The following is a 15,547-nucleotide window of genomic DNA, read 5'->3' as shown; positions in this document are numbered from 1 at the left end:
CCTTGTCCATGCCATTTTCTCTGCATGGAGCCCACATACAAAAATGTGGTAGACACTCAGAAAAGTTGAATTAATAGAAATGTTTTCCAACTGTGAGACTAGGAGTACAATGAATCACACAATGATACACTTAGAAGAACCAATCGTTCACTAATATAATCTAGTTAATGTCACTAATGGGTGATCTGAAAGAAAAAGAAAGATTTGCATTTATATAGCACCTTTTATGACCGCAGGACGCTTTACCGCCAGTTAAGAACTTTTGAAGTGTAATCACTGTCGTACTGTAAGAAACGTGGCAGCCAGTTTGCACCCACAAACAGCAATGCAATAATGATCAGATAATCTAACTAATTGGTTGAGGGCTAAATATTGGCCAGAGAAAACTCCCCTGCTCTTCTTCAAAATAGTTCCATGGGATCTTTTATGTCTACCTCAGCGTGCAGTCGGCGCCTGGGTTTAACATCTCATCTGAAAGACGGCACCTCCAACAGTGCAGCACTCCCTAAGTACTGCACTGAAGTGTCAGCCTAGATTTTGTGCTCAAGTCTCTGGAGTGGGACTTGAACCCACAACCTTCTGACTCAGAGGCGAGAGAACCATCTGGAGCAGGGTTACGATGTTTAACTGCGAACCCGGACTATCACTTTAAGGCCGCTCCTCTAAATGGGCAAATCCCTTTTGCTACAGTTGGTTGTGAACTGCAGGGGTAATTTTTTTTTATTATTCGTTCATGGGATGTGGGCGTCCCTGGCGAGGCCAGCATTTATTGCCCATTCCTAATTGCCCTTGAGAAGGTGGTGGTGAGCCGCCTTCTTGAACCGCTGCAGTCCGTCTGGTGAAGGTTCTCCCACAATGCTGTTAGGAAGGGAGTTCCAGGATTTTGACCCAGCAACGATGAAGGAACGGCGATATATTTCCAAGTCGGGATGGTGTGTGACTTGGAGGGAAACGTGCAGGTGGTGTTGATCCCATGTGCCTGCTGCTCTTGTCCTTCTAGGTGGTAGAGGTCACGGGTTTGGGAGGTGCTGTCGAAAAAGCCTTGGTGAGTTGCTGCAGTGCATCCTGTGGATGGTACACACTGCAGCCACTGTGCGACGGTGGTGAAGGGAGTGAATGTTTAGGGTGGTGGATGGGGTGCCAATCAAGCGAGCTGCTTTGTCCTGGATGGTGTCGAGCTTGTTGAGTATTGTTGGAGCTGCACTCATCCAGGCAAATGGAGAATATTCCATCACACTCCTGAATTGTGCCTTGTAGATGGTGGAAAGGCTTTGGGAGTCAGGAGGTGAGACACTCCCCCTGAATATCCAGCCTCTGACCTGCTCTTGTAGCCACAGTATTTATGTGGCTGGTCCAGTTAAGTTTCTGGTCAATGGTGACCCCCAGGATGTTGATGGTGGGGGATTCGGCGATGGTAATGCCGTTGAATGTCAAGGGGAGGTGGTTAGACTCTCTCTTGTTGGAGATGGTCATTGCCTGGCATTTGTCTGGCGCGAATGTTACTTGCCATTTATGAGCCCAAGCCTGGATGTTGTCCTGGTCTTGCTGCATGTGGGCTCGGACTGCTTCATTATCTGAGGGATTGTGAATGGAACTCAACACTGTGCAATCATCAGTGAACATCCCAATTTCTGACCTTATGATGGAGGGAAGGTCATTGATGAAGCAGCTGAAGATGGTTGGGCCTAGGACACTGCCCTGTGGAACTCCTGCAGCAATGTCCTGGGGCTGAGATGATTGGCCTCCAACAACCACTACCATCTTCCTTTGTGCTAGGTATGACACCAGCCACTGGAGAGTTTTCCCCCTGATTCCCATTGACTTCAATTTTATGAGGACTCCTTGGTGCCACACTCGGTCAAATGCTGCCTTGATGTCAAGGGCAGTCACTCTCACCTCACCTCTGGAATTCAGCTCTTTTGTCCATGGTTGGACCAAGGTTGTAATGAGGTCTGGAGCCGAGTGGTCCTGGCAGAACCCAAACTGAGCATCGGTGAGCAGGTGATTGGTGAGTAAATGCTGCTTGATAGCACTGTCGACAACACCTTCCATCACTTTGCTGATGATTGAGAGTAGACTGATGGGGTGATAATTGGCCGGATTGGATTTGTCCTGCTTTTTGTGGACCTGGGCAATTTTGCACATTGTTGGGTAGATGCCAGTGTTGTAGCTGTACTGGAACAGCTTGGCTAGATGCGCAGCTAGTTCTGGAGCACAAGTCTTCAGCACTACAGCTGGAATGTTGTCGGGGCCCATAGCCTTTGCTGTATCCAGTGCACTCAGCCGTTTCTTGATATCACGTGGGGTGAATCGAATTGGCTGAAGACTGGCTTCTGTGATGGTGGGGATATCGGGAGGCGGCCGAGATGGATCATCCACTCGGCACTTCTGGCTGAAGATGGTTGCAAACACTTCAGCCTTGTCTTTTGCACTCACATACTGGACTCCGCCATCATTGAGGATGGGGATGTTTAAAGAGCCTCCTCCTCCCGTTAGTTGTTTAATTGTCCACCACCATTCACGACTGGATGTGGCAGAACTGCAGAGCTTTGATCTGATCTGTTAGTTGTGGAATCGCTTATCTCTGTCTATAGCATGTTGCTTCCGCTGTTTAGCATGCATGTAGTCCTGAGTTGTCTCCTCATTGAGTCAGGTTGGCTCCTCCTTTTTAGGTATGCCTGGTGCTGCTCCTGGCATGCTCTTCTACACTCTTCATTGAACCAGGGTTGATCCCCTGGCTTGTTAGTAATGGTAGAGTGAGGAATATGCCAGGCCATGAGGTTACAGATTGTGCTGGAATACAATTCTGCTGCTGCTGATGGCCCACAGCGCCTCATGGATGCCCAGTTTTGAGCTGCTAGATCTGTTCTGAATCTATCCCACTTTAGCACGGTGATAGTGCCACACAACACGTTGGATGGTGTCCTCAGTGCGAAGACAGGACTTCGTCTCCACGAGGACTGTGCGGTGGTCACTCCTACCAATACTGTCATGGACAGATGCATTTGCGACAGGTAGATTGGTGAGGACGAGGTCAAGTAAGTTTTTCCCTCGTGTTGGTTCGCTCACCACCTGCCGCAGGCCCAGTCTGGCAGTAATGTCCTTCAGGACTCGGCCTGCTCGGTCAGTAGTGGTGCTACCGAGCCACTCTTTGTGATGGACATTGAAGTCCCCCACCCAGAGTACATTCTGTGCCCTTGCTACCCTCAGTGCTTCCTCCAAGTGTTCAACATGGAGGAGGACTGATTCATCAGCTGAGGGAGGGCGGTCGGTGGTAATCAGCAGGAGGTTTCCTTGCCCATGTTTGACCTGATGCCATGAGATTTCATGGGGTTCAGAGTCAATGTTGAGGACTCCCAGGGACACTCCCTCCTGACTGTATATCACTGTACCGCCACCTCTGGTGGGTCTGTCCTGCCGGTTGTATTAGGTCATTGTAATTGCTTGTAAATTTCAAGGTCCAGGTCAAGATTGTTTTGCTTTTGTAGCAAAATTTGACACTTTGAAATGTGATTTCTGAGTCTTGCTTTCCCTTTTTGCAGTCGGATATTGGCAGGGTAGGACATCCACCTATCCCTTTGACCCTGCCATAACGTGCATCTGCCGTTCTGGACTGGGGTCAAATCGGTAAGCAGGACCGATTCCCAGTGGGATTCATGCTGCTAAGAGGGAGCCCACCACCACAAATGAGCGAAATCCTGGCGGTCCTGTATCGGGACCACCGCTGCTACACCCAATGAGGTGCGACGCCAGATTAAAGGGGCAGGAGAACCATGAAGATGAGCCCCCAGTGGTTGTGCTGAGTGGAAAGGTCAATCAAGACAGGACGATAGGGGCAGTTGTAGTTGCTACTTGTAAGGGTGCAGCAACGGGTGCCTTGAATGGGCCCTACCGAGAGGCACAGAGGGTAGCTGTGGACTTATTAAAGGGTGATACAAGCTTGGAACGCTGCCAGGAGAGTAGGAAGGCAGAGGAGTAGTGATGGGTCATTGTAGGGATTGGGGAGGGCAAAGTAGTGGTAATTGGGGGGGCAAAGTAGTGATGGGTTGCGGTAGGGATTGGGGGGGTGGGGGAGTGCAATGTACTTTATCAAGAGGGGAGAAATGAAAGGTGGCATGACTGGGCAACAGGAAGGTGATGGTGGGGGGGGGGGGCTGGTCGGGGGGTGGGGTGAAGGACCTGAGAGGGGCCATGAGGTTAAAAAAAAGAGGTAGACGTAATGGGTTCAGGTCCTGAGTGGCAGACAAGTTAAACCAAGTAACAAGGATGGTTAAAGAGAAAATTCAGGTTCCATAGGCACAGCAGAGATTAGGAGAAATATGTCTATGTCAGGCAATTGAACTTTTTCTGGCATGGATTTGTAGTCCTGGGTGTGAGATAGGTTGCCATTCAGAGCTACTGCCACCTCCCTTCACCTCACTCTTGTGACTCTTTTCACTGGCTCCCCCCACCCCCACCCCCACCCCCACTCGGTCCCTGTACTTCCTCATCTGCTTCATCAACGAATTTAGGTCAGCATCTGAGAAATTGAGAGCGCTGCACTTTGCTCTTTTTGGTGCCAGGGAACTGACTGGGCCTGCTAGCACTTGCAATAATCCAGAGAACGTGAGTTCAAATCTCACCATAGGAGTTGAGAATTTGAATTTAGTTTTTAAAAAATTTGGAAATAAAAAGCTGCTTTCAGTAAAAGTGACCATGAAGCTGTTGGATTGTGTTAAAAACTAATGTCCTTCAGCAAGGAAATCTGTGTTCCTTACCAGGTCTGGCCTACATGTGACTCCGAAGTGGTTGACTCTTAACTGAAATGGCCTGGCAAACCACCCAGCTGTATCAAATGGGCAACTAAAGAAGGGCAATAAATGCCAGCCTTGCCAGTGATGCCCACATCCTGAGAATGATTTTTTTAAAAACTCAAGGAGGTTATCATTATACCACTGGCTCTTCTAAAATCTCTTCTGGCAGAAACACAAGAAAAATCAGGTAAAAATTCCGTAGAGCTTAACATGCAGACAAATGTTTCAAGTTTTTTTAAAATTTAATAAAGCAGACATATATATTCGTTCACGGGATGTGGGCGTCGCTGGCAAGGCCGGCATTTATTGCCCATCCCTAATTGCCCTCGAGAAGGTGGTGGTGAGCCGCCTTCTTGAACCGCTGCAGTCCGTGTGGTGACGGTTCTCCCACAGTGCTGTTAGGAAGGGAGTTCCAGGATTTTGACCCAGCGACAATGAAGGAACGGCGATATATTTCCAAGTCGGGATGGTGTGTGACTTGGAGGGGAACGTGCAGGTGGTGTTGTTCCCATGCGCCTGCTGCTCTTGTCCTTCTAGGTGGTAGAGGTCGCGGGTTTGGGAGGTGCTGTCGAAGAAGACTTGGCGAGTTGCTGCAGTGCATCCTGTGGATGGTGCACACTGCAGCCACAGTGCGCCGGTGGTGAAGGGAGTGAATGGTTAGGGTGGTGGATGGGGTGCCAATCAAGCGGGCTGCTTTATCTTGGATGGTGTCGAGCTTCTTGAGTGTTGTTGGAGCTGCACTCATCCAGGCGAGTGGAGAGTATTCCATCACGCTCCTGACTTGTGCCTTGTAGATGGTGGAAAGGCTTTGGGGAGTCAGGAGGTGAGTCACTCGCCGCAGAATACCCAGCCTCTGACCTGCTCTTGTAGCCACAGTATTTATGTGGCTGGTCCAGTTAAGTTTCTGGTCAATGGTGACCCCCAGGATGTTGATGGTGGGGGATTCGGCGATGGTAATGCCGTTGAATGTCAAGGGGAGGTGGTTAGACTCTCTCTTGTTGGAGATGGTCATTGCCTGGCACTTATCTGGTGCGAATGTTACTTGCCACTTATCAGCCCAAGCCTGGATGTTGTCCAGGTCTTGCTGCATGCAGGCTCGGACTGCTTCATTATCTGAGGGGTTGCGAATGGAACTGAACACTGTGCAGTCATCAGCGAACATCCCCATTTCTGACCTTATGATGGAGGGAAGGTCATTGATGAAGCAGCTGAAGATGGTTGGGCCTAGGACACTGCCCTGAGGAACTCCTGCAGCAATGCCCTGGGGCTGAGATGATTGGCCTCCAACAACCACTACCATCTTCCTTTGTGCTAGGTATGACTCCAGCCACTGGAGAGTTTTCCCCCTGATTCCCATTGACTTCAATTTTACTAGGGCTCCTTGGTGCCACACTCGGTCAAATGCTGCCTTGATGTCAAGGGCAGTCACTCTCACCTCACCTCTGGAATTCAGCTCTTTTGTCCATGTTTGGACCAAGGCTGTAATGAGGTCTGGATCCGAGTGGTCAAACCACTTACAAAAGGTAAAATAAAATCAGAATAAACAATAGAAATAAGGGATCCAATTGATAAAGCAACTAGGATCTAGGATCTCATACTCATCAAACATGTTTCCATTGCCTGCCACAGAGAATCCTAGGACTTCTCTGCACTCATGGTGTGGGTCATCACTTGGCAGGGACACACATTTGAAGATCGCAATTCGCAGCCCGTAATATTCCGCCCGTAACATTAATGGATGGAAAATTAAGGGCAGCGTCTGCTGATTTTCCTGTATGCGCTTCTGGTGGACGAGGCTCCATGCCAGAACCACAGGAGCGGAAAATGGATTTTCACAGTTTTTAGACTTTCTATATTTCTTCAATCTTTGACTGGCAACTCATTAAAATTGCCACAGTTTTGTCCAAATTGTCAAGTTTTTCCGCTACTACCAAATGTTGCTTTTCCAATTTTGTAGCATCTATTCTCAGCATTCTCAGATATATGAGGACACTTAGGCTGTTGAAAAACTAAATGTGGTTTACTTTATCGAATATTATATTCAAAATTAAAATACTGATTGATTTACTGCACTGAATGGTTAATCGTTCTATTTATGGGAGAACACCGCCATCTCCTGGTAGAGACAACATAATTTTTTGACTTTTTCTGCGGTTTGCAAGGTGAGGGATGTTAGTGCTGGGGCATGAATCAGCATGAAGCACTCTCACGTCATGTACAGTACAGCCAGATACAAAGTAAAGTTCATTCTACTCTGCCCCAACAATGTGTCTCATCCCCAACCTCATTTTTTCCCCCATTTCTTACACCAATCATCCAATGGCCTCTCCGATTAGTGTCAAATTACAGACAGTTTTGTGATGTATGGTCCATGCCTATTAGGGACTGTATTGGGGTATCAACACAACATGTTTGTACAGTATTTCTCTGTACACTATTCTTAGGCAGGTGTTAACCCATTTAAAATAAAATAATGGGTTAACAATTGTTTAAATATCAGCCCCCAAAGCACACTTGAGCTTTGCCAAAAGGCTAATATACCTCATTGCTCTTTGTAGCTAGGGAAAAAAAGACTTGTATTTATATAGTGCCTTATCATATTTCTCAGAAACACCAAAACAATGAACTATTTTGAGCTGCAGTGGCTATAGTCTAAAGGTTACCTTTGCATAACAATTGAAAATCAGAATGTATATGGGTACGGTAGCATAGTGGTTATGTTACTGGACTAATAATCCAGAGGCCTGGACTAATAATCCGGAGTCATGAGTTCAAATTCTGCCACGGCAGCTGGGGAATTTAAATTCAATTAATTAAATAAAATCTGGAATTAAAATACTAGTATCAGTAATGGCATCCATGAAAATACTGGATTGTCATAAAAACCCATCTGGTTCACTAATGGCCTTCAGGGAAGGAAACCTGCCGCCCTTACCCGGACTGGCCTATATATGACTCCAGACCCACAGCAATGTGGTTGATTCTTAATTGCCCTCTGAAATGGCCTAGCAAGCCACTCAGTTGTAAAATCTCGCTTAAAAAATGTCATAATAAGAATAAAACCGATGGACCACTAGGCACCGGACACGACAACAGCAAACCAAGCCCAGTCGACCCTGCAAAGTCCTCCTCATTAACATCTGGGGACTTGTGCCAAAATTGGGAGAGCTGTCCCACAGACTAGTCAAGCCTGACATAACCATACTCACAGAATACCTTTCAGCCAACGTCCCAGACTCTTCCATCACCATCCTTGGGTATGTCCTGTCCCACCGGCAGGAGAGACCGACCAGAGGTGGCAATACATTGATATACAGTCAGGAGGGAGTGGCCCTGGGAGTCCTCAACATTGACTCTGGACCCCATGAAATCTCATGGCATCAGGTCAAACATAGGCAAGGAAACCTCCTGCTGATGACCACCTACCACCCTCCCTCAGCTGATGAATCAGTTCTCCTCCATATTAAACACCACTTGGAGGAAGCACTGAGGGTAGCAAGGGCACAGAATGTACTCTGGGTGGGGGACTTCAATGTCCATCACCAAGAGTGGCTCAGTAGCATCACTACTGGCTGAGACCTGAAGGACATAGCTGCCAGACTGGGCCTGTGGCAGGGGGTGAGCAAACCAACACGAAGGAAAAACTTACTTGATCTCGTCCTCACCAATCTACCTGTTACAAATGCATCTGTCCATGACAGTATTGGTAGGAGTGACCACCGCACAGTCCTCGTGGAGACGAAGTCCCGATTTCTCACTGAGGATACCATCCAACGTGTTGTGTGGCACTACCACCATGCTAAATGGGATAGATTCAGAACAGATCTAGCAGCTCAAAACTGGGCATCCATGAGGTGCTGTGGGCCATCAGCAGCAGCAGAATTTTATTCCAGCACAATCTGTAACCTCATGGCCCGGCATATTCCTCACTCTACCATTACCAACAAGCCAGGGAATCAACCCTGGTTCAATGAGGAGTGTAGAAGAGCATGCCAGGAGCAGCACCAGGCGTACCGAAAAATGAGGTGCCAACCTGGTGGAGCTACAACTCAGGACTACATGCATGCTAAACAGCAGAAGCAACATGCTATAGAGAGAGCTAAGCGATTCCACAACCAACGGATCAGATCGAAGCTCTGCAGTCCTGCCACATCCAGTCGTGAATGGTGGTGGACAATTAAACAACTAATGGGAGGAGGAGGCTCTGTAAACATCCCCATCCTCAATGATGGCGGAGTCCAGTATGTGAGTGCAAAAGACAAGGCTGAAGTGTTTGCAACCATCTTCAGCCAGAAGTGCCGAGTGGATGATCCATCTCGGCCGCCTCACGATATCCCCACCATCACAGAAGCCAGTCTTCAGCCAATTCGATTCACTCCACGTGATATCAAGAAACTGCTGAGTGCACTGGATACAGCAAAGGCTATGGGCCCCGACAACATGCCGGCTGTAGTGCTGAAGACTTGTGCTCCAGAACTAGCTGCACCTCTTGCCAAGCTGTTCCAGTTCAGCTACAACACTGGCATCTACCCGACAATGTGGAAAATTGCCCAGTTATGTCCTGTCCACAAAAAGCAGGAAAAATCCAATCCGGCCAATTACTGCCGCATCAGTCTACTCTCAATCATCAGCAAAGTGATGGACGGTTTTGTCAACAGTGCTATCAAGCGGCACTTACTCACCAATAACCTGCTCACCGATGCTCAGTTTGGGTTCCGCCAGGACCACTCGGCTCCAGACCTCATTACAGCCTTGGTCCAAATGTGGACAAAAGAGCTGAATTCCAGAGGTGAGAGTGACTGCCCTTGACATCAAGGCAGCATTTGACCGAGTGTGGCACCAAGGAGCCCTAGTAAAATTGAAGTCAATGGGAATCAGGGGGAAAACTCTCCAGTGGCTGGAGTCATACCTAGCACAAAGGAAGATGGTAGTGGTTGTTGGAGGCCACTCATCTCAGCCCCAGGACATTGCTGCAGGAGTTCCTCAGGGCAGTGTCCTAGGCCCAACCATCTTCAGCTGCTTCATCAATGACCTTCCCTCCATCATAAGGTCAGAAATGGGGATGTTCGCTGATGATTGTACAGTGTTCAGTTCCATTCGCAACCCCTCAGATAATGAAGCAGTCCGAGCCCACATGCAGCAAGACCTGGACAACATCCAGGCTTGGGCTGATAAGTGGCAAGTAACATTCGCGCCAGACAAGTGCCAGGCAATGACCATCTCCAACAAGAGAGAGTCTAACCACCTCCCCTTGACATTCAACAGCATTACCATCGCCGAATTCCCCCACCATCAACATCCTCGGGGTCACCATTGACCAGAAACTTAACTGGACCAGCCATATAAATACTGTGGCTAGAAGAGCAGGTCAGAGGCTGGGTATTCTGCAGCGAGTGACTCACCTCCTGACTCCCCGAAGCCTTTCCACCATCTACAAGGCACAAGTCAGGAGTATGATGGAATACTCTCCACTTGCTTGGATGAGCGCAGCTCCAACAACACTCAAGAAGCTCGACACCATCCAGGACAAAGCAGCCCGCTTGATTGGCACCCCATTCACCACCCTAAACATTCACTCCCTTCACCACCAGCGCACAGTGGCTGCAGTGTGTACCATCCACAGGATGCACTGCAGCAACGCGCCAAGGCTTCTTCGACAGCACCTCCCAAACCCGCGACCTCTACCACCTAGGAGGACAAGAGCAGCAGGCACATGGGAACAACACCACCTGCACGTTCCCCTCCAAGTCACACACCATCCCGACTTGGAAATATATCGCCGTTCCTTCATCGTCGCTGGGTCAAAATCCTGGAACTCCCTTCCTAATAGCACTGTGGGAGAACCTTCACCACACGGACTGCAGCGGTTCAAGAAGGCGGCTCACCACCACCTTCTCAAGGTCAATTAGGGATGGGCAATAAATGTTGGCCTTGCCAGCGATGCCCACATCTCATGAACGAATTTTTAAAAAACTGTACAGCAATCTTTTAATTTTTATTTTGCACATTTTTAATGTAAATTTAATATAATTCTAAACAAAGTTAATTAGATAATTTGCCAGTGCCAGCCTAGCTCTGTTGACAGAGTTCTTACCTCTGAATCAGGAGGTTATGGGTTCAAGCCCCACTATGGATTTGAACACATAATCTAGGCTGACTCTTCAGGATAGTAAGGGAGAGCTGCATTGTCAAAGTGCTGTGTTTTGGATGAGATGATAAGCCGAGGCTCTGCTAACCTGTTCAGGTGGATGTAAAAGGTCTCTTGGTAATATTTGCAAAAGGGCTTTGAGTTCTTCTGTTGTCTTGGGCAATATGACTCCTTCAACAAACACCACCAAAAACAGATTATTTGTGTTCTCTTCTCACTCCCACACTGTTACCTCTGGAATCGCCATAGGATTTATCCTTGGATCCCTCCCATTTCTCATCTACATGCTGCACCTTGGCGACAGAGTAAACTTGGAGTGGGAGGGGGAGGATCCAGTTGTCGTGGTCCACGTTGCTACCAACGACATAGGTAGGACTGAGAAAGAGGTTCTCCTGAGGGAGTTTGAGCAGCTAGGGACTAAATTAAAAAGCAGAACCACAAAGGTGATAATCTCTGGATTATTACCTGAGCCACAAGCAAATTGGCACAGGGTAAATCAGATCAGAGAGATGAATGCGTGGCTCAAAGATTGAGGTGGGAGAAGTGGGTTTCGATTCATGGGGCACTGGCACCAATACTGGGGAAAGAGGGAGCTGTTCCGTTGGGACGGGCTTCACCTGAACTATGCTGGGACCAGTGTTCTGGCAAATCGAATAACTAGGGCGGTAGAGAAGGCTTTAAACTAAATAGAGGGGTGAATTTTAGATTGATAAAGAGAAAACACAAGGACGTAGTACAGGAAAGTGATGGGGGTAATGATAAACAGAGTGTGTCAGGAAGGGACAGAACATACAAGCTTAAGAGTGCACTAGCAAATGGGACCGGGGTAGGAAAGAATGGTAAAAAGACAAAATTAAAGGTTCTTTATCTGAATGCGCGCAGTATTTGTAATAAGATAGATGAATTAACGGCACAAATAGAAACAAATGGGTATGGTCTCGTGGCCATTACAGAGACATGGTTGCAGGATGACCAAGGTTGGGAGCTAAATATTCAGGGTTATTTAACATTTCAGAAGGAAAGGAAAAAAGGTAAAGATGGTGGGGTAGCTCTGTGAATAAAGGATGAAATTGGTATAATAGTGAGAAATGATCTTGGCTCAGAAGATCAAGATGTCGAATCAATTTGGGCGGAGGTAAGAAATAACAAGGGAAAGAAATCACTGGTGGGAGTAGTATATAGGCCCCCTAACAGGTAATGCAATAATCATGGCCAATTTTAACTTTCACATAGATTGGACAAATCAAATTGGCAAAAATAGCCCTGAGGAGGAGTTCATAGAATGTATTAGGGACTGTTTCTTAGACCAATATGTCAGGGAACCGACCAGGGAACAAGTCATTTTGGATCTGGTAATGGGTAACGAAACAGGATTAATTAATGATCTCAAAGTAAAGGATCCCTTGGGAAACAATGATCATAACATGATAGAATTTCACATCCAGTTTGAGAGCGAGGATCTTGGGTCTGAAACTACTGTATTAAATTTAAATAAGGGCAATTATAAAGGAATGAGGGCGGAATTGGCTAAAGTGGACTGGGTAAACAGATTAGATGGTATGATGGTGGATAAGCAGTGGCAAACATTTAAAAAGATATTTTATGACTCGCAACAAAAATATATTCCTATGAGGAGGAAAGACTCCACAAAAAGGGTGAACCAACCATGGCTAACTAAGGAAGTCAAGGATGGTATCAGGTTAAAAGAAAAAGCATACAACATGGCAAAGATTACTGCTAAGCCCGAAGATTGGGAAAACTTTAAAAACCAGCAAAGGATGACTAAAAGAATAATAGAGGGAGAAAATAAATTATAATAGTAAACTAGCAAGAAATATAAAAACTGACAGTAAAAGCTTCTCCAAGTCTATAAAAAGGAAGAGGGTAGCTAAAGTAAACATTGGTCCCTTAGAGGATGAGACTGGGGAAATAATAATGGAAAACAAGGAAATGGCAGAGGAATTGAACAGATATTTTGTATCCGTCTTCACAGTAGAAGACACTAATAACATACCAATAATAGTAGATAATCAAGGGGCAAAGGGGAGGGAGGAACAAAAAACAATCACTATCACTAGAGAAGAAGTACTAGGTAAACTAATGGGTCTAAAGGCTGACAAGTCCCCTGGACCTGATGGCTTGCATCCGCAGGTCTTAAAGGAAGTGGTTACAGAGATAGTGGATGCATTGGTTGTAATCTTGCAGAATTCACTAGATTCTGGAAAGGTCCCAGCGGATTGGAAAACCGCAAACGTAACACCCCTATTCAGGAAGGGAGTGAGACAGAAAGCAGGTAACTATAGACCAGTTAGTCTAACATCTGTCATTGGGAAAATGCTAGAACCCATTATTAAGGAAGTAGTAGCAGGACATTTGGAGACTCATAACACAATCAAGGAGAGTCAACATGGTTTTATGAAGGGGAAATCATGTCTGACAAATTTATTAGAGTTCTTTGAGAAAGTAACCGGCAGGGTGGATAAAGGGGAACCAATGGATGCAGTATATTTGGATTTCCAAAAGGCATTCGATAAGGTGCCACATAAAAGATTATTGCACAAGATAAGAGCTCATGGTGTTGGGGGTAATATACTGGCATGGATAGAGGATTGGCTAACTAACAGAAAACAAAGAGTCGGGATAAAAAGGTCATTTTCAAAATGGCAATCTGTAACTAGTGGGGTACCGCAGGGATCAGTGCTGGGGCCTCAACTATTTACAATATATATTAATGACTTGGATGAAGGAACAGAGTGTCTTGTGGCCAAATTTGCTGATGATACAAAGATAGGTGGAAAAGCAAGTTGCGATGAGGACACAAAGTGTCTGCAAAGGGATATTGACAGGATAAGCGAATGGGCAAAAATTTGGCAGATGGAATATAATGTGGGAAAATATGAAGTCATCCACTTAGGGAGGAAAAATAAAAAAGCAAAATATTATTTGAATGGAGAAATACTACAAAATGCTGCGGTACAGAGGGATCTGGGTGTCCTTGTACATGAAACACAAAAAGTCAACATACAGGTGCAGCAGGCAATGTGGAAGGCAAACAGAATATTGGCCTTTATTTCTAGGGGGATGGAGTATAAAAGCAGGGAAGTCATGCTCCAACTGTACAGGGTGATGGTGAGACCACACCTGGAGTACTGCATACAGTTCTGGTGCCCTTATTTAAGGAAGGACATACTTACATTGGAGGCAGTTCAGAGAAGGTTCACTAGGTTGATTCCGGGTATGGAAGGGTTGTCTTATGAGGAAAGATTGAACAGGTTGGGTCTATACTCATTGGAGTTTGGAAGAATGAGAGGCGATCTTATTGAAACATACAAGATTCTGAGGGGACTCGATAGAGTAGATGTTGAGAGGATGTTATCTCTCATGGGGGAATCTAAAACTAGGGGACATAGTCTCAGAATAAGGGGTCGCCCGTTTAAGATGGAAATGAAGAGGAATTTCTTCTCCCAGAGGGTCGTGAATCTTTGGAATTCTTTACCCCAAAAAGCTGTGGAGGCTGAGTCATTGAATACATTCAAGGCTGAGTTAGACAAATTTTTGATCAGCGAGGGAGTCAAAGGATATGGGAAAAGGGCGGGAAAGTGGAGTTTAGGTAAAAGTCAGATCAACCATGATCTCATTAAATGGTGGAGCAGGCTTGAGGGGCCGAATGGCCTACTCCTGTTCCTATCTCTTATAGTCTTATGGACATCATCCGAAAACACAATGTCAGGTTCCACATGTGCGCTGACGACACCCAGCTCTACCTCACCACCACCTCTCTCGACCCCTCCACTGCTTTTGATTTGTCACGCTGCTTGTCCAACATCCAGTATTGGATGAGCAGAAATTTCCTCCCATTGAAGATTAGGAAGACCGAAGCCATAGTCTTCATCCCTGCCACAAACTCCGCTTCTTAGCCACCGACTCCAAACTCTTCCTGGCCACTATCTGAGGCTGAACCAGGCTGTTTGCAACCTCTGGGTCCTATTTGACCCTGAGCTGAGCTTCCAACCCTATATCCTCTCCATCACCAATACTTCCACCTCTGTAATATCGCCTGCCTCCGCCCCTGCCTGAGCCCATTGGCTGTTGGAGCCCTCATCCAAGCCTTTGTTGCCTCCAGGTTCGACTATTCCAATTCTGTAATATAAAAACAGAAAATGCTGGAAATACTCAGCAGGTCAGGCAGCATCTGTAAACCTGATCAAACACGAGAAAGGGAAACAGATAGCAATGAAGGTGAACAGGGTAAAAGAGACAAACGGAAATCCCATCAGAGAGAAGAGCAGAACCTCTTCAAGGTGGGGCATTCCTGGAAGAGAAGTGGCTGTGAATTAAACACTAAAACAACACCAAAATACCGCAGATGCTGAAATCTGAAATAAAAACAGAAAATGCTGGAAATATTCAGCACATCAGGCAGCATCTGGGGCAATTCCAATTCTCTCTTGGCCAGCTTCCTACCTTCCACCCTCCATAAACTTCAGCTGATCCAAAACTCTGCAGCCCGCATCGTAACTCGCACCAAATCCCGTTCACCCATCACCCCTGTGCTCGCTGACCTACATTCGCTCCCAGTCTGGCAAAGCATCGAATTTAAAATTCT

Source organism: Heptranchias perlo, chromosome 12 (assembly GCF_035084215.1).
Source record: "Heptranchias perlo isolate sHepPer1 chromosome 12, sHepPer1.hap1, whole genome shotgun sequence".
Lineage (NCBI taxonomy): Eukaryota > Metazoa > Chordata > Chondrichthyes > Hexanchiformes > Hexanchidae > Heptranchias > Heptranchias perlo.
The sequence above is the reverse complement of the archived record's forward strand: the minus strand, read 5'-3'. Positions refer to the sequence as shown.